Source organism: Acomys russatus, chromosome 16 (genome assembly GCF_903995435.1).
Source record: "Acomys russatus chromosome 16, mAcoRus1.1, whole genome shotgun sequence".
Classification (NCBI taxonomy): domain Eukaryota; kingdom Metazoa; phylum Chordata; class Mammalia; order Rodentia; family Muridae; genus Acomys; species Acomys russatus.
Genome location: NC_067152.1, coordinates 46,334,034 through 46,340,033, shown reverse-complemented (window position 1 = coordinate 46,340,033; position 6,000 = coordinate 46,334,034).

The window sequence follows — 6,000 nt, the reverse complement described above, 5'->3', positions numbered from 1 at the left end:
CAAGGCTACACAGAGAAACCCTGTCTTGAAAAAACCAAAAATGAAATAAAATAAGTAGCCATGACTGTCCTGGACTCGCTTTGTAGACCAGGCTGGCCTCGAACTCACAGTGATCCGCCTACCTCTGCCTCTCAAGTGCTGGGATTAGAGGTTTGTGCCATCATGCCTGGCTCAAAATATTTTTTATTTGATTCAGAAATTATAAGTATAAGACAAGACTCATCCTGACCCATTCCCCTCCCACATACCCTTGCTCACCTCACAAAAAAACAATTTTGTTCTGTAGCCTTATGTCTCTCTTTGGAGGAACCACCTGCAGCTTCCTGTCACCTCTTCCTTCTTACTCAATATGACACAGGACATAGCTCCTTTGTTCTTCTCTTTGCAGCCTGTGAATCAAGGGCAAAGTCCCCTGGTGGACGGTAGTGGCTTAGGGTCCCCCTAGTCAGTGGAATGACTGGACCGAGACAGTCAAATTTCAATGTGCCACCTAGCTGAGAAGCACTTTCTGTCTAGGTCCCTGGGCCCAGCTCAGGGGCTGGTGGATGAATGCCTGTCTGAGCCATCCTGTGCACAGAACCCTTGCAGTCCACTGGGGCTGGGACATGTCTGGCCTCAGGGAGTGGCCTACAGGCAAGGCAGACATTGTTTCTCAGGTCCCGGATATACAAAAGAAATCATGTAATTCCTTCATTACATATTCCCAGTGCCAGACAGGCTATAGTGGCGCACGCCTTTAATCCCAGCACTCAGAAGGCAGAAGCAGGTGGATCGCTGTTAGCTCGAGGCCAGCCTGGTCTACAGAGTGAGTTCCAAGACAGCCAGGGTTATATAATACCCTGTCTCAAAAAACTACACACACACACACACACACACACACACACACACACACACACACGTCTTAAGTTGTCAGAGATCGGGCTACCAGAATAATAACCCATTGCTTAGGGATCTGTTCAGCCTCACTTTTCTTTTCTGAGGAAAGAGAGGCCCCCTCCTGGCAACTCTAGGGGCCTCTGTTGAAAGAAAAAGGTGCCGGAGGAGGAGGAGGAGGAGGAGGAGGAGGAGGAGGAGGAGGAGGAGGAGGAGGAGCAGGAGCTGCTCCTGAGCCCGTGTCTGCCTCCACTTTAACTACTTTTGAGAATGAATCTAGCATCCTTTTTGAGGACACCTTCCTTCTTCTGCCAGGCCAGTCTCCCTCCTCCTGCCTCCTGCCAGCAGCTAGAAAGCTGGTCCCAGGATCTGCTTTGAATTAAAAGCGGTATGGCCCTTTAAGAGGAGCATCCGCAGCCTCCAGCTGAAAGGTTCCCAGTGGCAAGATCTGAGGGTTTGTTTCTGCCTCCCCAGAGGCCACGTGCAAGCCTGCAGGAGGATCACAGGGTTGGAAAGAGGGAGCTGGAGGTCACATGGCAGCAGGCCTCCTTGGCCTGTAGTGCTTGTTGCTTCAGGCGCCTGGGGGCCAACAGCTGGTCAGTTGAGACGTTGGTACCAGCCTGCAGCTCTTAGGACGTCTTCTAGAAGGCACTGTCCAGTCAGGATCAAGGACATACATATACCAGGCATCTCCGGATGCTACCAGAAGTTCTGCAAATAAGCAGGGACCTCCTTCCAGGCCTACCCTCTTCTTCCCCCAGCCTGGGAATGTGGCCACACCCTAGTGACCCTCTCCAATTAGCCCATGTCACTGCGAACCAGAATCCAGCCAGGTCCTCCCACCGAACTGTTTGCCAGGCAAGAAAACGGCATAGGGCAGTCCTTAGTAGCTACAGAGGTTCTGTTTGGAACAGACGCTACCAAAAACATCAGTAGGGTCCAAGCCGCTTACGTTGGGTCACCCCATACTGGTTCACTGTTGAGGGGTGGTAGGTCCTCAGCCTCGGGGCCCTCGTGCTCCCAGTGAAGGAACTCAGACCCTTAGGATCAGGGATACAGCCCTTTCTGTCGAGTGACCTCAAGGTTACTCACATCCCGCCTGCAGATGGCCACCTGTTCTCCAGGAGCCAGAGCTGAAAGTCTCAGAGAGAAGAGTTCCCAGGGTTCCTTGCTGTCCTTGGTGAGGTGCTTTCCTCGGGCCAAGAATGAATAGGGGTACAGAGGGGAAGGCTTTGGGGGGACTAAAAGAGGCTGAGTTTCATGGCCCTCCTGGCTGGGAGCCAAAGCCCAGACTGAGAGCCAGAGGTAGCATCTGAACCAGTGGTCACAGCTTCTCCTCAGAGCAGGCTACAGGAAAAGGGGCTAGCTTGCCCAGATTTCTTGCTGGCTTGGGCCTCAGAGGCCAGCAGCTGGAGTGCAGAGCTACCCGGAGCTACCCAGATGGCCATGTGAGGCCTGACGGCTGAGACCAGTGTATAACAGCTGGGCCCTAGGCAGCAGAAGGCAGCAAGCAGATGGACCACAGAGCTGGGTTAGAGTGCAGACAGGGGGCTGGGAACACATTACAGGGAGGAGGCCAGCCCCACATCCAGGCAAGGGAACTGGGTCCGGGGTCGCTGGACACGTTAATCCCTGCTGGCCCAGCCCTCCAACCAGGTCAGTCATCTGTTGGATCCCACAGAGGGTCTCAGATGGGATCACTGCCTGCCTCTGCCATACCGTTTTCCTTTCCAGCACAGGAGACCAGCTCAGCCTGGACCCTGGCTCTTTTTTCCTGAAATGGTCCCTCTTGACCCCTTCTCAGGAAAAGCTTCTGCCTGCCTAGGTAACTTCAGGTTCATCTGTGCATCCTTCCCTCCCTCAGTCTTCCCCGGAATCTCAGAACAAAACCCTGAACCCCAATCCTGTTGGCGAGGTACTGCTCTGAAAATGCAGAGCGCCTGCTCCAGGACTGTGCTTTTTCCAGGCCCCCTTGCCACTAGGCTAGGCGCTGCACCCACCACCATCTCTAATGGCAAGAGCCAGGCAAGAACAACAGGAGGAGCCAGCCGGTCCCAATCCGAATAAGGCAGTGGAGCAGCCAAGAGTCGGGAAGGGCACACAGCCCTGCCTAGTGTCTGATGTGTTGAACATCTCCGGGGCCACAAGGTGACTTGTAACACTGTCCCCGAATCTGACTCACCCTCCAAGTCCACAAGCCTCCTGTCCCTAGGACCTGGCACCACTCTAGTCCCTGAGGTCCCAGTACCCACCATGATAGCTGTCACACGTCCATTGAGACCGCCAGGAGGAGTCTGCAGCCCTGTGCCTCACTTGGTGCTCGCCTTAGAGCCAGACTCCAGATACGGAGAGAAGCCCCACCCCCACCCCCTGGTTCCATCCCAACTGTGAAGAGAATTTTGAAGAAGAGCAGCCTGTGTTATCCCAGTCAGCCTGGCTGCAGGCTTGGCCCAGCTAGTCTTGCCCTGTGCCTCACTGCTGTCAAACTTGGTGGACTGTGTTTGTTTTGAGACAGGGTGTTCTATAGGAGTTCTAACTGAGGCTGGCTTTGAACCCCTGATCCTCTCTCCTCTACCTCCCAAGTAATGGTGTGCATCACCATTCTAAACTCTGGTTTGTTTTTTGCCTTTTTTTTTTTTTTTTTTTTTGGTTTTTCGAGACAGGGTTTCTCTGTGTAGCCTTGGCCATCATGGACTCGCTTTGTAGACCAGGCTGGCCTCGAACTCACAGCGATCCGCCTGCCTCTGCCTCTGAGTGCTGGGATTAAAGGCGTGCGCTACCACGCCCGGCTTCGCCTTTTTTTTTTTTTTTTTAAGGTAAAATTCAAGTAGCACGGACCTGATCCTGTGCAGTGTCACACAACTCCACATTTCGCAGACCTACAATGTGCAGCTATCACCACAGATTCAGAACATTTTCATCACCCCCAAAGATAAAACACAGGCATGCCTCAGGAAGACAGAGGCAAGTGGATCTCTATGGGTTCAAGGCCAGCCGGGTCTACAAATCTAGTCCAGAACAGCCAAGGCTACACAGAGAAACCCTGTCTCAAAACCAAACCAAACCAAACCAAAACACATTCCTGTCAATAGGCACTCTTAATTCCCTAATCTTCTGGTCTCCTTACGGCCTCAGGATGGGCTTTTGTCCTTGCGGACTCACCCTTCCTGGATATCTCACATCTGTGAAACCATACAATGTGTGTCCTTTGTGTCTGGGCTCTTTCACTCAGCATAGTGTTTTTAAGGCTGTAGAATAGGTCAGACTTTTCTTTTTATAGCTGAAGTACACCCCACTGCAGAGAGAAACCACACTGGTGGGCTTTTGATCGGCCTCCGCCTTTCAGCCATTGTGAACTGCTCTGCTCTGAACACTGAGGTACTGGCTTTTGTGGGAACACCTGTTTCCAGTCCTTTGGGGTCTGCACCTAGGAGTGGAATTGCTGGGTCAGGCGGTGATGTAATGTTTGACTTACAGAGGAGTCATTCGGTTGTATTCTCTCACAGCTGCACCGCTGTACGCCACCCTCAGCGGCACACAGAGCTCCGTGGCGGCGGCTTCTCACCAGGACTTCTTGTTTTGTATGTTTGGTTTGGTTTGGTTTTTTGAGACAGGGTTTCTCTGTGTAACAGTCCCGGCTATCCTGGACCAGGCCGGCCTCGAACTCACAACAATTCGCCTGCCTCTGCCTCCCAAGTGCTGGGATTAAAGGTGTGTGCCACCAGGCCCAGCTAGCAGAGTCTTTCTTAAAGAGCTCACACTTATGGTACTGAAAGCACACACAGTCGGCCCTGGGGGGATGTAAACCAGCCTATTGAAGGTAGAAGGGACCACAGAGGACACTTCAGAAGGAGAGAGGTGGGGGGGAGACTGAGGGTGAGGGCAGAGATGTTAGGGAAGCACTCAGCTGCAGCCACCTCGTTTTTGCTTCTGCGACTAGTGCTAAACAAACCAAATACAAACTCATCACGGTTTGCCGTGCAGGCTAAGTTCACACTACAGCGAAGGCCAGAGAATAGACTACACATGTCCTTGGCTGGTTCTGGAATTTCTCTGGCAATCATAGCCACCACCCCACTGAGTACTTTCATGCCTGGGCTCCTGTAATCCCACAACAACCCTGACTCAAGGTCACTGCTTCACTTTAAAGAATAGGAAACGAAGGCACGAACAGAGGTCACCAGCCCAAAGCCTTCCCACCAGGAAACGGCTTGGGGCCAGGACAGTATGCAGCCATGCCTCCCAGCTGGAAGTCGGCATTTCTCTGCTGAGACTTGGGGAAACCAGCTTCTAGGGGAGACGGCTTGCTCAATGCTTATATTCCAGTACCCCGCCTACTGAGGATAAAGGCTTGAAGAGGGTGTCTCAGCATGATGGAGCCGCTGCAGCCCCGGACCAGTTCCAAGCACGGACTAAGCTGACAGAGAGATGGCAAATGTAGATTTCTCTCTTAAAAAAAAAAAAAAAAAAAAAAACTTGCTGGGCGTGGTGGCGCACGCCTTTAATCCCAGCACTCGGGAGGCAGAGGCAGGCGGATTGCTGTGAGTTCAAGGCCAGCCTGGTCTACAAAGTGAGTCCAGGATGGCCAAGGCTACACAGAGAAACCCTGTCTCGGGAAAAAAAAAAAAAACTTATTTTATTGTTATTTGTACCTGTATGAGTGTTTTGCCTGCATATATATAAAATCTGTGCACCAAGTGTGTGTCTGGTGCCCAAGGCGCCAGAGAAGGGCTTTATATTCCATGGTAGACCCACAGAAGCTAGGCGTGATGGCCCACGCCTTTAATCCCAGCACTCAGGAGGCAGAGGCAGGCGGATTGATGTGAGTTCGAGGCCAGCCTGGTCTACAAAGCAAGTCCAGAATAGCCAAGGATTCACAGAGAAACCCTAACTCAAAAAACAAGAAAAAAAAATAATCAAAATGAAATTTGTTTAAAATTAAAAAAAAAAAAACAAAGAAATAAAGCCACAGACAGTTGCTTGCCACCATGTACGTTCTGGAAACTGAGCTTGGGTTCTCTGCAAGAGCAGCAGGTGCTCTTGGCGCCTGAGGCGTCCCTCCAGAGATGCTCAGAGATGCTCAGAACTGCATCTCTGCGGCCTCTCTGAGCTCACTTTCCCCTGGAA